A 22840-nucleotide genomic window follows, 5' to 3' on the forward strand; every position below is an offset into this window, starting at 1 on the left:
CTGGCGTTTTCGGTACTTAGAAAAATTCTGCCTTTTTTGGTTCTTTGAAAAGACTCAGACGTTTTCGGAACTTAGAAAATTTCTGACGATTTCGGTACTTAGAAAAATTCTGATGATTTCGGATCTTAGAAAATTTCTGACCTTTTCGGTACTTAGAAAATTTCTGATGATTTCGGATCTTAGAAAATTTCTGACCTTTTCGGTCCTTAGAAAATTTCTGACGTTTTCGGTACTTAGAAAACATTCAGAAGTTTTCTTTACTTAGAAAGTTTCTGCCGATTTCGGTACATAGAAAAATTCTGCTGATTTCAGTACTTCGAAAAATTCTTTTGATTTCGGTACTTAGAAAAATTCTGTTGATTTCGGTACTTAGAAAATTTCTGCCTTTTTCGGTACTTTGATTAGACTCAGAAGTTTTCGGTACTTAGAAAATTTCTGACGATTTCGGTACTTAGAAAATTCTGACGATTTCGGTACTTAGAATATTTCTGACGTTAGCGGTACTTAGAAAAATTCTTACGATTTCGATACTTGATAAACATTCAGAAGTTTTCGGTACTTAGAAAAATTCTGCCGATTTCGGTACTTAGAAAAATTCTGTTGATTTCGGTACTTGGAAAATTTCTGACGTTTTCGGTACTTAGAAATATTCTGTCGATTTCGGTACTTAGAAAACATTCAGAAGTCTTCGGTACTTCGAACATTTCTGGCGTTTTCGGTACTTAGAAAAATTCTGCCTTTTTTGGTACTTTGAAAAGACTCAGACGTTTTCGGAACTTAGAAAATTTCTGACGATTTCGGTACTTAGAAAAATTCTGATGATTTCGGATCTTAGAAAATTTCTGACCTTTTCGGTACTTAGAAAATTTCTGATGATTTCGGATCTTAGAAAATTTCTGACCTTTTCGGTCCTTAGAAAATTTCTGACGTTTTCGGTACTTAGAAAACATTCAGAAGTTTTCTTTACTTAGAAAGTTTCTGCCGATTTCGGTACATAGAAAAATTCTGCTGATTTCAGTACTTCGAAAAATTCTTTTGATTTCGGTACTTAGAAAAATTCTGTTGATTTCGGTACTTAGAAAATTTCTGCCTTTTTCGGTACTTTGATTAGACTCAGAAGTTTTCGGTACTTAGAAAATTTCTGACGATTTCGGTACTTAGAAAATTCTGACGATTTCGGTACTTAGAATATTTCTGACGTTAGCGGTACTTAGAAAAATTCTTACGATTTCGATACTTGATAAACATTCAGAAGTTTTCGGTACTTAGAAAAATTCTGCCGATTTCGGTACTTAGAAAAATTCTGTTGATTTCGGTACTTAGAAAAATTCTGTCGATTTCGGTACTTAGAAAACATTCAGAAGTCTTCGGTACTTCGAACATTTCTGGCGTTTTCGGTACTTTGAAAAATTCTTACGATTTCGATACTTATTAAACATTCAGAAATTTTCGGTACTTAGAAAAATTCTGTTGATTTCGGTACTTAGAAAAATTCTGTCAATTTCGGTACTTAGAATATTTCTGACGTTATCGGTACTTAGAAAAATTCTTACGATTTCGATACTTGATAAACATTCAGAAGTTTTCGGTACTTAGAAAAATTCTGACGATTTCGGTACTTAGAAAAATTCTGACGTTTTCGGTACTTAGAAATATTCTGTCGATTTCGGTACTTAGAAAACATTCAGAAGTCTTCGGTACTTCGAACATTTCTGGCGTTTTCGGTACTTTGAAAAATTCTTACGATTTCGATACTTATTAAACATTCAGAAATTTTCGGTACTTAGAAAAATTCTGTTGATTTCGGTACTTAGAAAAATTCTGTCAATTTCGGTACTTAGAATATTTCTGACGTTATCGGTACTTAGAAAAATTCTTACGATTTCGATACTTGATAAACATTCAGAAGTTTTCGGTACTTAGAAAAATTCTGCCGATTTCGGTACTTAGAAAAATTCTGTCGATTTCGGTACTTGGAAAATTTCTGACGTTATCGGTACTTAGAAATATTCTGTCGATTTCGGTACTTAGAAAACATTCAGAAGTCTTCGGTACTTCGAACATTTCTGGCGTTTTCGGTACTTAGAAAAATTCTGCCGATTTCGGTACTTAGAAAATTCTGACGATTTCGGTACTTAGAAAAATTCTGTTGATTTCGGTACTTAGAAAAATTCTGTCAATTTCGGTACTTAGAAAAATTCTTTTGATTTCGGTACTTAGAAAATTTCTGCCTTTTTCGGTACTTTAAAAAGTCTCGGAAGTTTTTGGTACTTTGTAAATTTCTGACGTTCTGCCTTTTTCGGTACTTTGAAAAGACTCAGAAGTTTTCGGTACTTAGAAAATTTCTGACGTTTTCGGTACTTAGAAAAATTCTGCCGATTTCGGTACTTAGAAAATTCTGATGATTTCGGATCTTAGAAAATTTCTGACCTTTTCGGTACTTAGAAAATTTCTGATGATTTCGGATCTTAGAAAATTTCTGACCTTTTCGGTCCTTAGAAAATTTCTGACGTTTTCGGTACTTAGAAAACATTCAGAAGTTTTCTGTACTTCGAAAAATTCTTTTGATTTCGGTACTTAGAAAAATTCTGTTGATTTCGGTACTTAGAAAATTTCTGCCTTTTTCGGTACTTTGAAAAGACTCAGAAGTTTTCGGTACTTAGAAAATTTTTGACGATTTCGGTACTTAGAAAATTCTGACGATTTCGGTACTTAGATTATTTCTGACGTTAGCGGTACTTAGAAAAATTCTTACGATTTCGATACTTGATAAACATTCAGAAGTGTTCGGTACTTCGAACCTTTCTGGCGTTTTCGGTACTTTGAAAAATTCTTACGATTTCGATACTTATTTTTACATTCAGAAATTTTCGGTACTTAGAAAAATTCTGCCAATTTCGGTACTTAGAAAAATTCTGTTGATTTCGGTACTTAGAAAAATTCTGTCAATTTCGGTACTTAGAATATTTCTGACGTTATCGGTACTTAGAAATATTCTGTCGATTTCGGTACTTAGAAAACATTCAGAAGTCTTCGGTACTTCGAACATTTCTGGCGTTTTCGGTACTTAGAAAAATTCTGCCGATTTCGGTACTTAGAAAATTCTGACGATTTCGGTACTTTGAAAAATTCTGCCTTTTTCGGTACTTTGAAAAGACTCAGACGTTTTCGGAACTTAGAAAATTTCTGACGATTTCGGTACTTAGAAAAATTCTGATGATTTCGGATCTTAGAAAATTTCTGACCTTTTCGGTACTTAGAAAATTTCTGATGATTTCGGATCTTAGAAAATTTCTGACCTTTTCGGTCCTTAGAAAATTTCTGACGTTTTCGGTACTTAGAAATCATTCAGAAGTTTTCTTTACTTAGAAAGTTTCTGCCGATTTCGGTACTTAGAAAAATTCTGTTGATTTCAGTACTTCGAAAAATTCTTTTGATTTCGGTACTTAGAAAAATTCTGTTGATTTCGGTACTTAGAAAATTTCTGCCTTTTTCGGTACTTTGATTAGACTCAGAAGTTTTCGGTACTTAGAAAATTTCTGACGATTTCGGTACTTAGAAAATTCTGACGATTTCGGTACGTAGAATATTTCTGACGTTAGCGGTACTTAGAAAAATTCTTACGATTTCGATACTTGATAAACATTCAGAAGTTTTCGGTACTTAGAAAAATTCTGCCGATTTCGGTACTTAGAAAAATTCTGTTGATTTCGGTACTTCGAAAAATTCTGTCGATTTCGGTACTTGGAAAATTTCTGACGTTTTCGGTACTTAGAAATATTCTGTCGATTTCGGTACTTAGAAAACATTCAGAAGTCTTCGGTACTTCGAACATTTCTGGCGTTTTCGGTACTTTGAAAAATTCTTACGATTTCGATACTTATTAAACATTCAGAAATTTTCGGTTCTTAGAAAAATTCTGCCAATTTCGGTACTTAGAAAAATTCTGTTGATTTCGGTACTTAGAAAAATTCTGTCAATTTCGGTAATTAGAATATTTCTGACGTTATCGGTACTTAGAAAAATTCTTACGATTTCGATACTTGATAAACATTCAGAAGTTTTCGGTACTTAGAAAAATTCTGCCGATTTCGGTACTTAGAAAAATTGTGTTGATTTCGGTACTTAGAAAAATTCTGTCGATTTCGGAACTTGGAAAATTTCTGACGTTATCGGTACTTAGAAATATTCTGTCGATTTCGGTACTTAGAAAACATTCAGAAGTCTTCGGTACTTCGAACATTTCTGGCGTTTTCGGTACTTAGAAAAATTCTGCCGATTTCGGTACTTAGAAAATTCTGACGATTTCGGTACTTTGAAAAATTCTGCCTTTTTCGGTACTTTGAAAAGACTCAGACGTTTTCGGAACTTAGAAAATTTCTGACGTTTTCGGTACTTAGAAAAATTCTGCCGATTTCGGTACTTAGAAAATTCTGATGATTTCGGATCTTAGAAAATTTCTGACCTTTTCGGTACTTAGAAAATTTCTGACTATTTCGGATCTTAGAAAATTTCTGACCTTTTCGGTCCTTAGAAAATTTCTGACGTTTTCGGTACTTAGAAAACATTCAGAAGTTTTCTGTACTTCGAAAAATTCTTTTGATTTCGGTACTTAGAAAAATTCTGTTGATTTCGGTACTTAGAAAATTTCTGCCTTTTTCGGTACTTTGAAAAGACTCAGAAGTTTTCGGTACTTAGAAAATTTCTGACGATTTCGGTACTTAGAAAATTCTGACGATTTCGATACTTAGATTATTTCTGACGTTAGCGGTACTTAGAAAAATTCTTACGATTTCGATACTTGATAAACATTCAGAAGTTTTCGGGACTTCGAACATTTCTGGCGTTTTCGGTACTTAGAAAAATTCTGCCGATTTCGGTACTTAGAAAATTCTGACGATTTCGGTACTTTGAAAAATTCTGCCTTTTTCGGTACTTTGAAAAGACTCAGAAGTTTTCGGAACTTAGAAAATTTCTGACGATTTCGGTACTTAGAAAATTCTGACGATTTCGGTACTTAGAATATTTCTGACGTTAGCGGTACTTAGAAAAATTCTTACGATTTCGATACTTGATAAACATTCAGAAGTCTTCGGTACTTCGAACATTTCTGGCGTTTTCGGTACTTAGAAAAATTCTGATGATTTCGGATGTTAGAAAATTTCTGACCTTTTCGGTCCTTAGAAAATTTCTGACGTTTTCGGTACTTAGAAAACATTCAGAAGTTTTCTGTACTTCGAAAAATTCTTTTGATTTCGGTACTTAGAAAAATTCTGTTGATTTCGGTACTTAGAAAATTTCTGCCTTTTTCGGTACTTTGAAAAGACTCAGAAGTTTTCGGTACTTAGAAAATTTCTGACGATTTCGGTTCTTAGAAAATTCTGACGATTTCGGTACTTAGATTATTTCTGACGTTAGCGGTACTTAGAAAAATTCTTACGATTTCGATACTTGATAAACATTCAGAAGTTTTCGGGACTTAGAAAAATTCTGTTGATTTCAGTACTTCGAAAAATTCTTTTGATTTCGGTACTTAGAAAAATTTTGTTGATTTCGGTACTTAGAAAATTTCCGCCTTTTTCGGTACTCTGAAAAGACTCAGAAGTTTTCGGTACTTAGAAAATTTCTGACGATTTCGGTACTTAGAAAATTCTGACGATTTCGGTACTTAGAATATTTCTGACGTTAGCGGTACTTAGAAAAATTCTTACGATTTCGATACTTGATAAACATTCAGAAGTTTTCGGTACTTAGAAAAATTCTGCCGATTTCGGTACTTAGAAAAATTCTGCCGATTTCGGTACTTAGAAAAATTCTGTTGATTTCGGTACTTCGAAAAATTCTGTCGATTTCGGTACTTGGAAAATTTCTGACGTTTTCGGTACTTAGAAAACATTCAGAAGTCTTCGGTACTTCGAACATTTCTGGCGTTTTCGGTTCTTTGAAAAATTCTTACGATTTCGATACTTATTAAACATTCAGAAATTTTCGGTACTTAGAAAAATTCTGCCAATTTCGGTACTTAGAAAAATTCTGTTGATTTCGGTACTTAGAAAAATTCTGTCAATTTCGGTAATTAGAATATTTCTGACGTTATCGGTACTTAGAAAAATTCTTACGATTTCGATACTTGATAAACATTCAGAAGTTTTCGGTACTTAGAAAAATTCTGCCGATTTCGGTACTTTGAAAAATTCTGTTGATTTCGGTACTTAGAAAAATTCTGTCGATTTCGGTACTTGGAAAATTTCTGACGTTATCGGTACTTAGAAATATTCTGTCGATTTCGGTACTTAGAAAACATTCAGAAGTCTTCGGTACTTCGAACATTTCTGACGTTTTCGGTACTTAGAAAAATTCTGCCGATTTCGGTACTTAGAAAATTCTGACGATTTCGGTACTTTGAAAAATTCTGCCTTTTTCGGTACTTTGAAAAGACTCAGAAGTTTTCGGAACTTAGAAAATTTCTGACGATTTCGGTTTTTAGAAAAATTCTGATGATTTCGGATCTTAGAAAATTTCTGACCTTTTCGGTACTTAGAAAATTTCTGATGATTTCGGATCTTAGAAAATTTCTGACCTTTTCGGTCCTTAGAAAATTTCTGACGTTTTCGGTACTTAGAAAACATTCAGAAGTTTTCTGTACTTAGAAAATTTCTGCCGATTTCGGTACTTGAAAAATTCTGTTGATTTCTGTACTTCGAAAATTCTTTTGATTTCGGTACTTAGAAAAATTCTGTTGATTTCGGTACTTAGAAAATTTCTGCCTTTTTCGGTACTTTGAAAAGACTCAGAAGTTTTCGGTACTTAGAAAATTTCTGACGATTTCGGTACTTAGAAAAATTCTGACGATTTCGGTACTTAGAATATTTCTGACGTTAGCGGTACTTAGAAAAATTCTTACGATTTCGATACTTGATAATCATTCAGAAGTTTTCGGTACTTAGAAAAATTCTGTTGATTTCGGTACTTAGAAATATTCTGTCGATTTCGGTACTTGGAAAATTTCTGACGTTTTCGGTACTTAGAAATATTCTGTTGATTTCAGTACTTCGAAAAATTCTTTTGATTTCGGTACTTAGAAAAATTCTGTTGATTTCGGTACTTAGAAATATTCTGTCGATTTCGGTACTTAGAAAACATTCAGAAGTCTTCGGTACTTCGAACATTTCTGGCGTTTTCGGTACTTTGAAAAATTCTTACGATTTCGATACTTATTAAACATTCAGAAATTTTCGGTACTTAGAAAAATTCTGCCGATTTCGGTACTTAGAAAAATTCTGTTGATTTCGGTACTTAGAAAAATTCTGTCAATTTCGGTACTTAGAAAAATTCTGTTGATTTCGGTACTTAGAAAAATTCTGTCAATTTCGGTACTTAGAAAAATTCTGTTGGTTTCGGTACTTAGAAAATTTCTACCTTTTTCGGTACTTTGCAAAGTCTCGATAGTATTCGGTACTTTGTAAATTTCTGACGTTCTGCCTTTTTCGGTACTTTGAAAAGACTCTGAAGTTTACGGTACTTAGAAAATTTCTGACGTTTTCGGTACTTAGAAAAATTCTGCCGATTTCGGTACTTAGAAAATTCTGATGATTTCGGATCTTAGAAAATTTCTGACCTTTTCGGTACTTAGAAAATTTCTGATGATTTCGGATCTTAGAAAATTTCTGACCTTTTCGGTCCTTAGAAAATTTCTGACGTTTTCGGTACTTAGAAAACATTCAGAAGTTTTCTGTACTTAGAAAATTTCTGCTGATTTCGGTACTTGAAAAATTCTGTTGATTTCAGTACTTCGAAAAATTCTTTTGATTTCGGTACTTAGAAAAATTCTGTTGATTTCGGTACTTAGAAATATTCTGTCGATTTCGGTACTTAGAAAACATTCAGAAGTCTTCGGTTCTTCGAACATTTCTGGCGTTATCGGTACTTAGAAAAATTCTTACGATTTCGATACTTGATAAACATTCAGAAGTTTTCGGTACTTAGAAAAATTCTGCCGATTTCGGTACTTTGAAAAATTCTGTTGATTTCGGTACTTAGAAAAATTCTGTCGATTTCGGTACTTGGAAAATTTCTGACGTTATCGGTACTTAGAAATATTCTGTCGATTTCGGTACTTAGAAAACATTCAGAAGTCTTCGGTACTTCGAACATTTCTGACGTTTTCGGTACTTAGAAAAATTCTGCCGATTTCGGTACTTAGAAAATTCTGACGATTTCGGTACTTTGAAAAATTCTGCCTTTTTCGGTACTTTGAAAAGACTCAGAAGTTTTCGGAACTTAGAAAATTTCTGACGATTTCGGTTTTTAGAAAAATTCTGATGATTTCGGATCTTAGAAAATTTCTGACCTTTTCGGTACTTAGAAAATTTCTGATGATTTCGGATCTTAGAAAATTTCTGACCTTTTCGGTCCTTAGAAAATTTCTGACGTTTTCGGTACTTAGAAAACATTCAGAAGTTTTCTGTACTTAGAAAATTTCTGCCGATTTCGGTACTTGAAAAATTCTGTTGATTTCTGTACTTCGAAAATTCTTTTGATTTCGGTACTTAGAAAAATTCTGTTGATTTCGGTACTTAGAAAATTTCTGCCTTTTTCGGTACTTTGAAAAGACTCAGAAGTTTTCGGTACTTAGAAAATTTCTGACGATTTCGGTACTTAGAAAAATTCTGACGATTTCGGTACTTAGAATATTTCTGACGTTAGCGGTACTTAGAAAAATTCTTACGATTTCGATACTTGATAATCATTCAGAAGTTTTCGGTACTTAGAAAAATTCTGTTGATTTCGGTACTTAGAAATATTCTGTCGATTTCGGTACTTGGAAAATTTCTGACGTTTTCGGTACTTAGAAATATTCTGTTGATTTCAGTACTTCGAAAAATTCTTTTGATTTCGGTACTTAGAAAAATTCTGTTGATTTCGGTACTTAGAAATATTCTGTCGATTTCGGTACTTAGAAAACATTCAGAAGTCTTCGGTACTTCGAACATTTCTGGCGTTTTCGGTACTTTGAAAAATTCTTACGATTTCGATACTTATTAAACATTCAGAAATTTTCGGTACTTAGAAAAATTCTGCCGATTTCGGTACTTAGAAAAATTCTGTTGATTTCGGTACTTAGAAAAATTCTGTCAATTTCGGTACTTAGAAAAATTCTGTTGGTTTCGGTACTTAGAAAATTTCTACCTTTTTCGGTACTTTGCAAAGTCTCGGAAGTTTTCGGTACTTTGTAAATTTCTGACGTTCTGCCTTTTTCGGAACTTTGAAAAGACTCAGAAATTTACGGTACTTAGAAATTTCTGACGTTTTCGGTACTTAGAAAAATTCTGCCGATTTCGGTACTTAGAAAATTCTGATGATTTCGGATCTTAGAAAATTTCTGACCTTTTCGGTCCTTAGAAAATTTCTGACGTTTTCGGTACTTAGAAAACATTCAGAAGTTTTCTGTACTTAGAAAATTTCTGCCGATTTCGGTACTTGAAAAATTCTGTTGATTTCAGTACTTCGAAAAATTCTTTTGATTTCGGTACTTAGAAAAATTCTGTTGATTTCGGTTCTTAGAAATATTCTGTCGATTTCGGTACTTAGAAAACATTCAGAAGTCTTCGGTTCTTCGAACATTTCTGGCGTTATCGGTACTTAGAAAAATTCTTACGATTTCGATACTTGATAAACATTCAGAAGTTTTCGGTACTTAGAAAAATTCTGCCGATTTCGGTACTTTGAAAATTCTGTTGATTTCGGTACTTAGAAAAATTCTGTCGATTTCGGTACTTGGAAAATTTCTGACGTTATCGGTACTTAGAAATATTCTGTCGATTTCGGTACTTAGAAAACATTCAGAAGTCTTCGGTACTTCGAACATTTCTGACGTTTTCGGTACTTAGAAAAATTCTGCCGATTTCGGTACTTAGAAAATTCTGACGATTTCGGTACTTTGAAAAATTCTGCCTTTTTCGGTACTTTGAAAAGACTCAGAAGTTTTCGGAACTTAGAAAATTTCTGACGATTTCGGTTTTTAGAAAAATTCTGATGATTTCGGATCTTAGAAAATTTCTGACCTTTTCGGTACTTAGAAAATTTCTGATGATTTCGGATCTTAGAAAATTTCTGACCTTTTCGGTCCTTAGAAAATTTCTGACGTTTTCGGTACTTAGAAAACATTCAGAAGTTTTCTGTACTTAGAAAATTTCTGCCGATTTCGGTACTTAGAAAAATTCTGTTGATTTCAGTACTTCGAAAAATTCTTTTGATTTCGGTACTTAGAAAAATTCTGTTGATTTCGGTACTTAGAAAATTTCTGCCTTTTTCGGTACTTTGAAAAGACTCAGAAGTTTTCGGTACTTAGAAAATTTGTGACGATTTTGGTACTTAGAAAATTCTGACGATTTCGGTACTTAGAATATTTCCGACGTTAGCGGTACTTAGAAAAATTCTTACGATTTCGATACTTGATAAACATTCAGAAATTTTCGGTACTTAGAAAAATTCTGTTGATTTCGGTACTTAGAAAAATTCTGTCGATTTCGGTACTTGGAAAATTTCTGACGTTTTCGGTACTTAGAAATATTCTGTCGATTTCGGTACTTAGAAAACATTCAGAAGTCTTCGGTACTTCGAACATTTCTGGCGTTTTCGGTACTTAGAAAAATTCTGCCGATTTCGGTACTTAGAAAATTCTGATGATTTCGGATCTTAGAAAATTTCTGACCTTTTCGGTACTTAGAAAATTTCTGATGATTTCGGATCTTAGAAAATTTCTGACCTTTTCGGTCCTAAGAAAATTTCTGACGTTTTCGGTACTTAGAAAACATTCAGAAGTTTTCTGTACTTAGAAAACTTCTGCCGATTTCGGTACTTGAAAAATTCTGTTGATTTCAGTACTCCGAAAAATTGTTTTGATTTCGGTACTTAGAAAAATTCTGTTGATTTCGGTACTTAGAAATATTCTGTCGATTTCGGTACTTAGAAAACATTCAGAAGTCTTCGGTACTTCGAACATTTCTGGCGTTTTCGGTACTTTGAAAAATTCTTACGATTTCGATACTTATTAAACATTCAGAAATTTTCTGTACTTAGAAAAATTCTGCCGATTTCGGTACTTAGAAAAATTCTGTTGATTTCGGTACTTAGAAAAATTCTGTCAATTTCGGTACTTAGAAAAATTCTGTTGGTTTCGGTACTTAGAAAATTTCTACCTTTTTTGGTACTTTGCAAAGTCTCGGAAGTTTTCGGTACTTTGTAAATTTCTGACGTTCTGCCTTTTTCGGTACTTTGAAAAGACTCAGAAGTTTACGGTACTTAGAAAATTTCTGACGTTTTCGGTACTTAGAAAAATTCTGCCGATTTCGGTACTTAGAAAATTCTGATGATTTCGGATCTTAGAAAATTTCTGACCTTTTCGGTACTTAGAAAATTTCTGATGATTTCGGATCTTAGAAAATTTCTGACCTTTTCGGTCCTTAGAAAATTTCTGACGTTTTCGGTACTTAGAAAAATTCTGTTGATTTCAGTACTTCGAAAAATTCTTTTGATTTCGGTACTTAGAAAAATTCTGTTGATTTCGGTACTTAGAAAATTTCTGCCTTTTTCGGTACTTTGAAAAGACTCTGAAGTTTTCGGTACTTAGAAAATTTCTGACGATTTCGGTACTTAGAAAATTCTGACGATTTCGGTACTTAGAATATTTCTGACGTTAGCGGTACTTAGAAAAATTCTTACGATTTCGATACTTGATAAACATTCAGAAGTTTTCGGTACTTAGAAAAATTCTGTTGATTTCGGTACTTAGAAAAATTCTGTCGATTTCGGTACTTGGAAAATTTCTGACGTTTTCGGTACTTAGAAATATTCTGTCGATTTCGGTACTTAGAAAACATTCAGAAGTCTTCGGTACTTCGAACATTTCTGGCGTTTTCGGTACTTAGAAAAATTCTGTTGATTTCGGTACTTAGAAAAATTCTGTCGATTTCGGTACTTGGAAAATTTCTGACGTTTTCGGTACTTAGAAATATTCTGTCGATTTCGGTACTTAGAAAACATTCAGAAGTCTTCGGTACTTCGAACATTTCTGGCGTTTTCGGTACTTTGAAAAATTCTTACGATTTCGATACTTATTAAACATTCAGAAATTTTCGGTACTTAGAAAAATTCTGCCGATTTCGGTACTTAGAAAAATTCTGTTGATTTCGGTACTTAGAAAAATTCTGTCAATTTCGGTACTTAGAAAAATTCTGTTGGTTTCGGTACTTAGAAAATTTCTACCTTTTTCGGTACTTTGCAAAGTCTCGGAAGTATTCGGTACTTTGTAAATTTCTGACGTTCTGCCTTTTTCGGTACTTTGAAAAGACTCAGAAGTTTACGGTACTTAGAAAATTTCTGACGTTTTCGGAACTTAGAAAAATTCTGCCGATTTCGGTACTTAGAAAAATTCTGTTGATTTCAGTACTTCGAAAAATTCTTTTGATTTCGGTACTTAGAAAAATTCTGTTGATTTCGGTACTTAGAAAATTTCTGCCTTTTTCGGTACTTTGAAAAGACTCTGAAGTTTTCGGTACTTAGAAAATTTCTGACGATTTCGGTACTTAGAAAATTCTGACGATTTCGGTACTTAGAATATTTCTGACGTTAGCGGTACTTAGAAAAATTCTTACGATTTCGATACTTGATAAACATTCAGAAGTTTTCGGTACTTAGAAAAATTCTGTTGATTTCGGTACTTAGAAAAATTCTGTCGATTTCGGTACTTGGAAAATTTCTGACGTTTTCGGTACTTAGAAATATTCTGTCGATTTCGGTACTTAGAAAACATTCAGAAGTCTTCGGTACTTCGAACATTTCTGGCGTTTTCGGTACTTAGAAAAATTCTGTTGATTTCGGTACTTAGAAAAATTCTGTCGATTTCGGTACTTGGAAAATTTCTGACGTTTTCGGTACTTAGAAATATTCTGTCGATTTCGGTACTTAGAAAACATTCAGAAGTCTTCGGTACTTCGAACATTTCTGGCGTTTTCGGTACTTTGAAAAATTCTTACGATTTCGATACTTATTAAACATTCAGAAATTTTCGGTACTTAGAAAAATTCTGCCGATTTCGGTACTTAGAAAAATTCTGTTGATTTCGGTACTTAGAAAAATTCTGTCGATTTCGGTACTTGGAAAATTTCTGACGTTTTCGGTACTTAGAAATATTCTGTCGATTTCGGTACTTAGAAAACATTCAGAAGTCTTCGGTACTTCGAACATTTCTGGCGTTTTCGGTACTTTGAAAAATTCTTACGATTTCGATACTTATTAAACATTCAGAAATTTTCGGTACTTAGAAAAATTCTGCCGATTTCGGTACTTAGAAAAATTCTGTTGATTTCGGTACTTAGAAAAATTCTGTCAATTTCGGTACTTAGAAAAATTCTGTTGGTTTCGGTACTTAGAAAATTTCTACCTTTTTCGGTACTTTGCAAAGTCTCGATAGTATTCGGTACTTTGTAAATTTCTGACGTTCTGCCTTTTTCGGTACTTTGAAAAGACTCTGAAGTTTACGGTACTTAGAAAATTTCTGACGTTTTCGGTACTTAGAAAAATTCTGCCGATTTCGGTACTTAGAAAATTCTGATGATTTCGGATCTTAGAAAATTTCTGACCTTTTCGGTACTTAGAAAATTTCTGATGATTTCGGATCTTAGAAAATTTCTGACCTTTTCGGTCCTTAGAAAATTTCTGACGTTTTCGGTACTTAGAAAACATTCAGAAGTTTTCTGTACTTAGAAAATTTCTGCTGATTTCGGTACTTGAAAAATTCTGTTGATTTCAGTACTTCGAAAAATTCTTTTGATTTCGGTACTTAGAAAAATTCTGTTGATTTCGGTACTTAGAAATATTCTGTCGATTTCGGTACTTAGAAAACATTCAGAAGTCTTCGGTTCTTCGAACATTTCTGGCGTTATCGGTACTTAGAAAAATTCTTACGATTTCGATACTTGATAAACATTCAGAAGTTTTCGGTACTTAGAAAAATTCTGCCGATTTCGGTACTTTGAAAAATTCTGTTGATTTCGGTACTTAGAAAAATTCTGTCGATTTCGGTACTTGGAAAATTTCTGACGTTATCGGTACTTAGAAATATTCTGTCGATTTCGGTACTTAGAAAACATTCAGAAGTCTTCGGTACTTCGAACATTTCTGACGTTTTCGGTACTTAGAAAAATTCTGCCGATTTCGGTACTTAGAAAATTCTGACGATTTCGGTACTTTGAAAAATTCTGCCTTTTTCGGTACTTTGAAAAGACTCAGAAGTTTTCGGAACTTAGAAAATTTCTGACGATTTCGGTTTTTAGAAAAATTCTGATGATTTCGGATCTTAGAAAATTTCTGACCTTTTCGGTACTTAGAAAATTTCTGATGATTTCGGATCTTAGAAAATTTCTGACCTTTTCGGTCCTTAGAAAATTTCTGACGTTTTCGGTACTTAGAAAACATTCAGAAGTTTTCTGTACTTAGAAAATTTCTGCCGATTTCGGTACTTGAAAAATTCTGTTGATTTCTGTACTTCGAAAATTCTTTTGATTTCGGTACTTAGAAAAATTCTGTTGATTTCGGTACTTAGAAAATTTCTGCCTTTTTCGGTACTTTGAAAAGACTCAGAAGTTTTCGGTACTTAGAAAATTTCTGACGATTTCGGTACTTAGAAAAATTCTGACGATTTCGGTACTTAGAATATTTCTGACGTTAGCGGTACTTAGAAAAATTCTTACGATTTCGATACTTGATAATCATTCAGAAGTTTTCGGTACTTAGAAAAATTCTGTTGATTTCGGTACTTAGAAATATTCTGTCGATTTCGGTACTTGGAAAATTTCTGACGTTTTCGGTACTTAGAAATATTCTGTTGATTTCAGTACTTCGAAAAATTCTTTTGATTTCGGTACTTAGAAAAATTCTGTTGATTTCGGTACTTAGAAATATTCTGTCGATTTCGGTACTTAGAAAACATTCAGAAGTCTTCGGTACTTCGAACATTTCTGGCGTTTTCGGTACTTTGAAAAATTCTTACGATTTCGATACTTATTAAACATTCAGAAATTTTCGGTACTTAGAAAAATTCTGCCGATTTCGGTACTTAGAAAAATTCTGTTGATTTCGGTACTTAGAAAAATTCTGTCAATTTCGGTACTTAGAAAAATTCTGTTGGTTTCGGTACTTAGAAAATTTCTACCTTTTTCGGTACTTTGCAAAGTCTCGGAAGTTTTCGGTACTTTGTAAATTTCTGACGTTCTGCCTTTTTCGGAACTTTGAAAAGACTCAGAAATTTACGGTACTTAGAAATTTCTGACGTTTTCGGTACTTAGAAAAATTCTGCCGATTTCGGTACTTAGAAAATTCTGATGATTTCGGATCTTAGAAAATTTCTGACCTTTTCGGTCCTTAGAAAATTTCTGACGTTTTCGGTACTTAGAAAACATTCAGAAGTTTTCTGTACTTAGAAAATTTCTGCCGATTTCGGTACTTGAAAAATTCTGTTGATTTCAGTACTTCGAAAAATTCTTTTGATTTCGGTACTTAGAAAAATTCTGTTGATTTCGGTTCTTAGAAATATTCTGTCGATTTCGGTACTTAGAAAACATTCAGAAGTCTTCGGTTCTTCGAACATTTCTGGCGTTATCGGTACTTAGAAAAATTCTTACGATTTCGATACTTGATAAACATTCAGAAGTTTTCGGTACTTAGAAAAATTCTGCCGATTTCGGTACTTTGAAAAATTCTGTTGATTTCGGTACTTAGAAAAATTCTGTCGATTTCGGTACTTGGAAAATTTCTGACGTTATCGGTACTTAGAAATATTCTGTCGATTTCGGTACTTAGAAAACATTCAGAAGTCTTCGGTACTTCGAACATTTCTGACGTTTTCGGTACTTAGAAAAATTCTGCCGATTTCGGTACTTAGAAAATTCTGACGATTTCGGTACTTTGAAAAATTCTGCCTTTTTCGGTACTTTGAAAAGACTCAGAAGTTTTCGGAACTTAGAAAATTTCTGACGATTTCGGTTTTTAGAAAAATTCTGATGATTTCGGATCTTAGAAAATTTCTGACCTTTTCGGTACTTAGAAAATTTCTGATGATTTCGGATCTTAGAAAATTTCTGACCTTTTCGGTCCTTAGAAAATTTCTGACGTTTTCGGTACTTAGAAAACATTCAGAAGTTTTCTGTACTTAGAAAATTTCTGCCGATTTCGGTACTTAGAAAAATTCTGTTGATTTCAGTACTTCGAAAAATTCTTTTGATTTCGGTACTTAGAAAAATTCTGTTGATTTCGGTACTTAGAAAATTTCTGCCTTTTTCGGTACTTTGAAAAGACTCAGAAGTTTTCGGTACTTAGAAAATTTGTGACGATTTTGGTACTTAGAAAATTCTGACGATTTCGGTACTTAGAATATTTCCGACGTTAGCGGTACTTAGAAAAATTCTTACGATTTCGATACTTGATAAACATTCAGAAATTTTCGGTACTTAGAAAAATTCTGTTGATTTCGGTACTTAGAAAAATTCTGTCGATTTCGGTACTTGGAAAATTTCTGACGTTTTCGGTACTTAGAAATATTCTGTCGATTTCGGTACTTAGAAAACATTCAGAAGTCTTCGGTACTTCGAACATTTCTGGCGTTTTCGGTACTTAGAAAAATTCTGCCGATTTCGGTACTTAGAAAATTCTGATGATTTCGGATCTTAGAAAATTTCTGACCTTTTCGGTACTTAGAAAATTTCTGATGATTTCGGATCTTAGAAAATTTCTGACCTTTTCGGTCCTAAGAAAATTTCTGACGTTTTCGGTACTTAGAAAACATTCAGAAGTTTTCTGTACTTAGAAAACTTCTGCCGATTTCGGTACTTGAAAAATTCTGTTGATTTCAGTACTCCGAAAAATTGTTTTGATTTCGGTACTTAGAAAAATTCTGTTGATTTCGGTACTTAGAAATATTCTGTCGATTTCGGTACTTAGAAAACATTCAGAAGTCTTCGGTACTTCGAACATTTCTGGCGTTTTCGGTACTTTGAAAAATTCTTACGATTTCGATACTTATTAAACATTCAGAAATTTTCTGTACTTAGAAAAATTCTGCCGATTTCGGTACTTAGAAAAATTCTGTTGATTTCGGTACTTAGAAAAATTCTGTCAATTTCGGTACTTAGAAAAATTCTGTTGGTTTCGGTACTTAGAAAATTTCTACCTTTTTTGGTACTTTGCAAAGTCTCGGAAGTTTTCGGTACTTTGTAAATTTCTGACGTTCTGCCTTTTTCGGTACTTTGAAAAGACTCAGAAGTTTACGGTACTTAGAAAATTTCTGACGTTTTCGGTACTTAGAAAAATTCTGCCGATTTCGGTACTTAGAAAATTCTGATGATTTCGGATCTTAGAAAATTTCTGACCTTTTCGGTACTTAGAAAATTTCTGATGATTTCGGATCTTAGAAAATTTCTGACCTTTTCGGTCCTTAGAAAATTTCTGACGTTTTCGGTACTTAGAAAAATTCTGTTGATTTCAGTACTTCGAAAAATTCTTTTGATTTCGGTACTTAGAAAAATTCTGTTGATTTCGGTACTTAGAAAATTTCTGCCTTTTTCGGTACTTTGAAAAGACTCTGAAGTTTTCGGTACTTAGAAAATTTCTGACGATTTCGGTACTTAGAAAATTCTGACGATTTCGGTACTTAGAATATTTCTGACGTTAGCGGTACTTAGAAAAATTCTTACGATTTCGATACTTGATAAACATTCAGAAGTTTTCGGTACTTAGAAAAATTCTGTTGATTTCGGTACTTAGAAAAATTCTGTCGATTTCGGTACTTGGAAAATTTCTGACGTTTTCGGTACTTAGAAATATTCTGTCGATTTCGGTACTTAGAAAACATTCAGAAGTCTTCGGTACTTCGAACATTTCTGGCGTTTTCGGTACTTAGAAAAATTCTGTTGATTTCGGTACTTAGAAAAATTCTGTCGATTTCGGTACTTGGAAAATTTCTGACGTTTTCGGTACTTAGAAATATTCTGTCGATTTCGGTACTTAGAAAACATTCAGAAGTCTTCGGTACTTCGAACATTTCTGGCGTTTTCGGTACTTTGAAAAATTCTTACGATTTCGATACTTATTAAACATTCAGAAATTTTCGGTACTTAGAAAAATTCTGCCGATTTCGGTACTTAGAAAAATTCTGTTGATTTCGGTACTTAGAAAAATTCTGTCAATTTCGGTACTTAGAAAAATTCTGTTGGTTTCGGTACTTAGAAAATTTCTACCTTTTTCGGTACTTTGCAAAGTCTCGGAAGTATTCGGTACTTTGTAAATTTCTGACGTTCTGCCTTTTTCGGTACTTTGAAAAGACTCAGAAGTTTACGGTACTTAAAAAATTTCTGACGTTTTCGGAACTTAGAAAAATTCTGCCGATTTCAGTACTTAGAAAATTCTGATGATTTCGGATCTTAGAAAATTTCTGACCTTTTCGGTACTTAGAAAATTTCTGATGATTTCGGATCTTAGAAAATTTCTGACCTTTTCGGTCCTTAGAAAATTTCTGACGTTTTCGGTACTTAGAAAACATTCAGAAGTTTTCTGTACTTAGAAAATTTCTGCCGATTTCGGTACTTGAAAAATTCTGTTGATTTCAGTACTTCGAAAAATTCTTTTGATTTCGGTACTTAGAAAAATTCTGTTGATTTCGGTACTTAGAAATATTCTGTCGATTTCGGTACTTAGAAAACATTCAGAAGTCTTCGGTACTTCGAACATTTCTGGCGTTTTCGGTACTTTGAAAAATTCTTACGATTTCGATACTTATTAAACATTCAGAAATTTTCGGTACTTAGAAAAATTCTGCCGATTTCGGTACTTAGAAAAATTCTGTTGGTTTCGGTACTTAGAAAATTTCTACCTTTTTCGGTACTTTGCAAAGTCTCGGAAGTTTTCGGTACTTTGTAAATTTCTGACGTTCTGCCTTTTTCGGTACTTTGAAAAGACTCAGAAGTTTACGGTACTTAGAAAATTTCTGACGTTTTCGGTACTTAGAAAAATTCTGCCGATTTCGGTACTTAGAAAATTCTGATGATTTCGGATCTTAGAAAATTTCTGACCTTTTCGGTACTTAGAAAATTTCTGATGATTTCGGATCTTAGAAAATTTCTGACCTTTTCGGTCCTTAGAAAATTTCTGACGTTTTCGGTACTTAGAAAACATTCAGAAGTTTTCTGTACTTAGAAAATTTCTGCCGATTTCGGTACTTAGAAAAATTCTGTTGATTTCAGTACTTCGAAAAATTCTTTTGATTTCGGTACTTAGAAAAATTCTGTTGATTTCGGTACTTAGAAAATTTCTGCCTTTTTCGGTACTTTGAAAAGACTCAGAAGTTTTCGGTACTTAGAAAATTTCTGATGATTTCGGTACTTAGAAAATTCTGACGATTTCGGTACTTAGAATATTTCTGACGTTAGCGGTACTTAGAAAAATTCTTACGATTTCGATACTTGATAAACATTCAGAAGTTTTCGGTACTTAGAAAAATTCTGTTGATTTCGGTACTTAGAAAAATTCTGTCGATTTCGGTACTTGGAAAATTTCTGACGTTTTCGGTACTTAGAAATATTCTGTCGATTTCGGTACTTAGAAAACATTCAGAAGTCTTCGGTTCTTCGAACATTTCTGGCGTTTTCGGTACTTAGAAAAATTCTGTTGATTTCGGTACTTAGAAAAATTCTGTCGATTTCGGTACTTGGAAAATTTCTGACGTTTTCGGTACTTAGAAATATTCTGTCGATTTCGGTACTTAGAAAACATTCAGAAGTCTTCGGTACTTCGAACATTTCTGGCGTTTTCGGTACTTTGAAAAATTCTTACGATTTCGATACTTATTAAACATTCAGAAATTTTCGGTACTTAGAAAAATTCTGCCGATTTCGGTACTTAGAAAAATTCTGTTGATTTCGGTACTTAGAAAAATTCTGTCAATTTCGGTACTTAGAAAAATTCTGTTGGTTTCGGTACTTAGAAAATTTCTACCTTTTTCGGTACTTTGCAAAGTCTCGGAAGTTTTCGGTACTTTGTAAATTTCTGACGTTCTGCCTTTTTCGGTACTTTGAAAAGACTCAGAAGCTTACGGTACTTAGAAAATTTCTGACGTTTTCGGTACTTAGAAAAATTCTGCCGATTTCGGTACTTAGAAAATTCTGATGATTTCGGATCTTAGAAAATTTCTGACCTTTTCGGTACTTAGAAAATTTCTGATGATTTCGGATCTTAGAAAATTTCTGACCTTTTCGGTCCTTAGAAAATTTCTGACGTTTTCGGTACTTAGAAAACATTCAGAAGTTTTCTGTACTTAGAAAATTTCTGCCGATTTCGGTACTTAGAAAAATTCTGTTGATTTCAGTACTTCGAAAAATTCTTTTGATTTCGGTACTTAGAAAAATTCTGTTGATTTCGGTACTTAGAAAATTTCTGCCTTTTTCGGTACTTTGAAAAGACTCAGAAGTTTTCGGTACTTAGAAAATTTCTGATGATTTCGGTACTTAGAAAATTCTGACGATTTCGGTACTTAGAATATTTCTGACGTTAGCGGTACTTAGAAAAATTCTTACGATTTCGATACTTGATAAACATTCAGAAGTTTTCGGTACTTAGAAAAATTCTGTTGATTTCGGTACTTAGAAAAATTCTGTCGATTTCGGTACTTGGAAAATTTCTGACGTTTTCGGTACTTAGAAATATTCTGTCGATTTCGGTACTTAGAAAACATTCAGAAGTCTTCGGTACTTCGAACATTTCTGGCGTTTTCGGTACTTAGAAAAATTCTGTTGATTTCGGTACTTAGAAAAATTCTGTCGATTTCGGTACTTGGAAAATTTCTGACGTTTTCGGTACTTAGAAATATTCTGTCGATTTCGGTACTTAGAAAACATTCAGAAGTCTTCGGTACTTCGAACATTTCTGGCGTTTTCGGTACTTTGAAAAATTCTTACGATTTCGATACTTATTAAACATTCATAAATTTTCGGTACTTAGAAAAATTCTGCCGATTTCGGTACTTAGAAAAATTCTGTTGATTTCGGTACTTAGAAAAATTCTGTCAATTTCGGTACTTAGAAAAATTCTGTTGGTTTCGGTACTTAGAAAAATTCTGTTGGTTTCGGTGCTTAGAAATATTCTGTCGATTTCGGTACTTAGAAAACATTCAGAAGTCTTCGGTACTTCGAACATTTCTGGCGTTTTGCCTTTTTCGGTACTTTGAAAAGACTCAGAAGTTTACGGTACTTAGAAAATTTCAGACGTTTTCGGTACTTAGAAAAATTCTGCCGATTTCGGTACTTAGAAAATTCTGATGATTTCGGATCTTAGAAAATTTCTGACCTTTTCGGTACTTAGAAAATTTCTGATGATTTCGGATCTTAGAAAATTTCTGACCTTTTCGGTCCTTAGAAAATTTCTGACGTTTTCGGTACTTAGAAAACATTCAGAAGTTTTCTGTACTTAGAAAATTTCTGCCGATTTCGGTACTTGAAAAATTCTGTTGATTTCAGTACTTCGAAAAATTCTTTTGATTTCGGTACTTAGAAAAATTCTGTTGATTTCGGTACTTAGAAAATTTCTGCCTTTTTCGGTACTTTGAAAAGACTCAGAAGTTTTCGGTACTTAGAAAATTTCTGACGATTTCGGTACTTAGAAAAATTCTGCCGATTTCGATACTTAGAAAAATTCTGTTGATTTCAGTACTTCGAAAAATTCTTTTGATTTCGGTACTTAGAAAAATTCTGTTGATTTCGGTACTTAGAAAATTTCTGCCTTTTTCGGTACTTTGAAAAGACTCAGAAGTTTTCGGTACTTAGAAAATTTCTGACGATTTCGGTACTTAGAAAATTCTGACGATTTCGGTACTTAGAATATTTCTGACGTTAGCGGTACTTAGAAAAATTCTTACGATTTCGATACTTGATAAACATTCAGAAGTTTTCGGTACTTAGAAAAATTCTGTTGATTTCGGTACTTAGAAAAATTCTGTCGATTTCGGTACTTGGAAAATTTCTGACGTTTTCGGTACTTAGGAATATTCTGTCGATTTCGGTACTTAGAAAACATTCAGAAGTCTTCGGTACTTCGAACATTTCTGGCGTTTTCGGTACTTAGAAAAATTCTGTTGATTTCGGTACTTAGAAAAATTCTGTCGATTTCGGTACTTGGAAAATTTCTGACGTTTTCGGTACTTAGAAATATTCTGTCGATTTCGGTACTTAGAAAACATTCAGAAGTCTTCGGTACTTCGAACATTTCTGGCGTTTTCGGTACTTTGAAAAATTCTTACGATTTCGATACTTATTAAACATTCATAAATTTTCGGTACTTAGAAAAATTCTGCCGATTTCGGTACTTAGAAAAATTCTGTTGATTTCGGTACTTAGAAAAATTCTGTCAATTTCGGTACTTAGAAAAATTCTGTTGGTTTCGGTACTTAGAAAAATTCTGTTGGTTTCGGTGCTTAGAAATATTCTGTCGATTTCGGTACTTAGAAAACATTCAGAAGTCTTCGGTACTTCGAACATTTCTGGCGTTTTGCCTTTTTCGGTACTTTGAAAAGACTCAGAAGTTTACGGTACTTAGAAAATTTCAGACGTTTTCGGTACTTAGAAAAATTCTGCCGATTTCGGTACTTAGAAAATTCTGATGATTTCGGATCTTAGAAAATTTCTGACCTTTTCGGTACTTAGAAAATTTCTGATGATTTCGGATCTTAGAAAATTTCTGACCTTTTCGGTCCTTAGAAAATTTCTGACGTTTTCGGTACTTAGAAAACATTCAGAAG

The sequence above is a fragment of the Parasteatoda tepidariorum genome, chromosome 8 (assembly GCF_982258835.1).
Source record: "Parasteatoda tepidariorum strain Cologne lab strain chromosome 8, Ptep-v5.0, whole genome shotgun sequence".
Classification (NCBI taxonomy): Eukaryota; Metazoa; Arthropoda; class Arachnida; order Araneae; family Theridiidae; genus Parasteatoda; species Parasteatoda tepidariorum.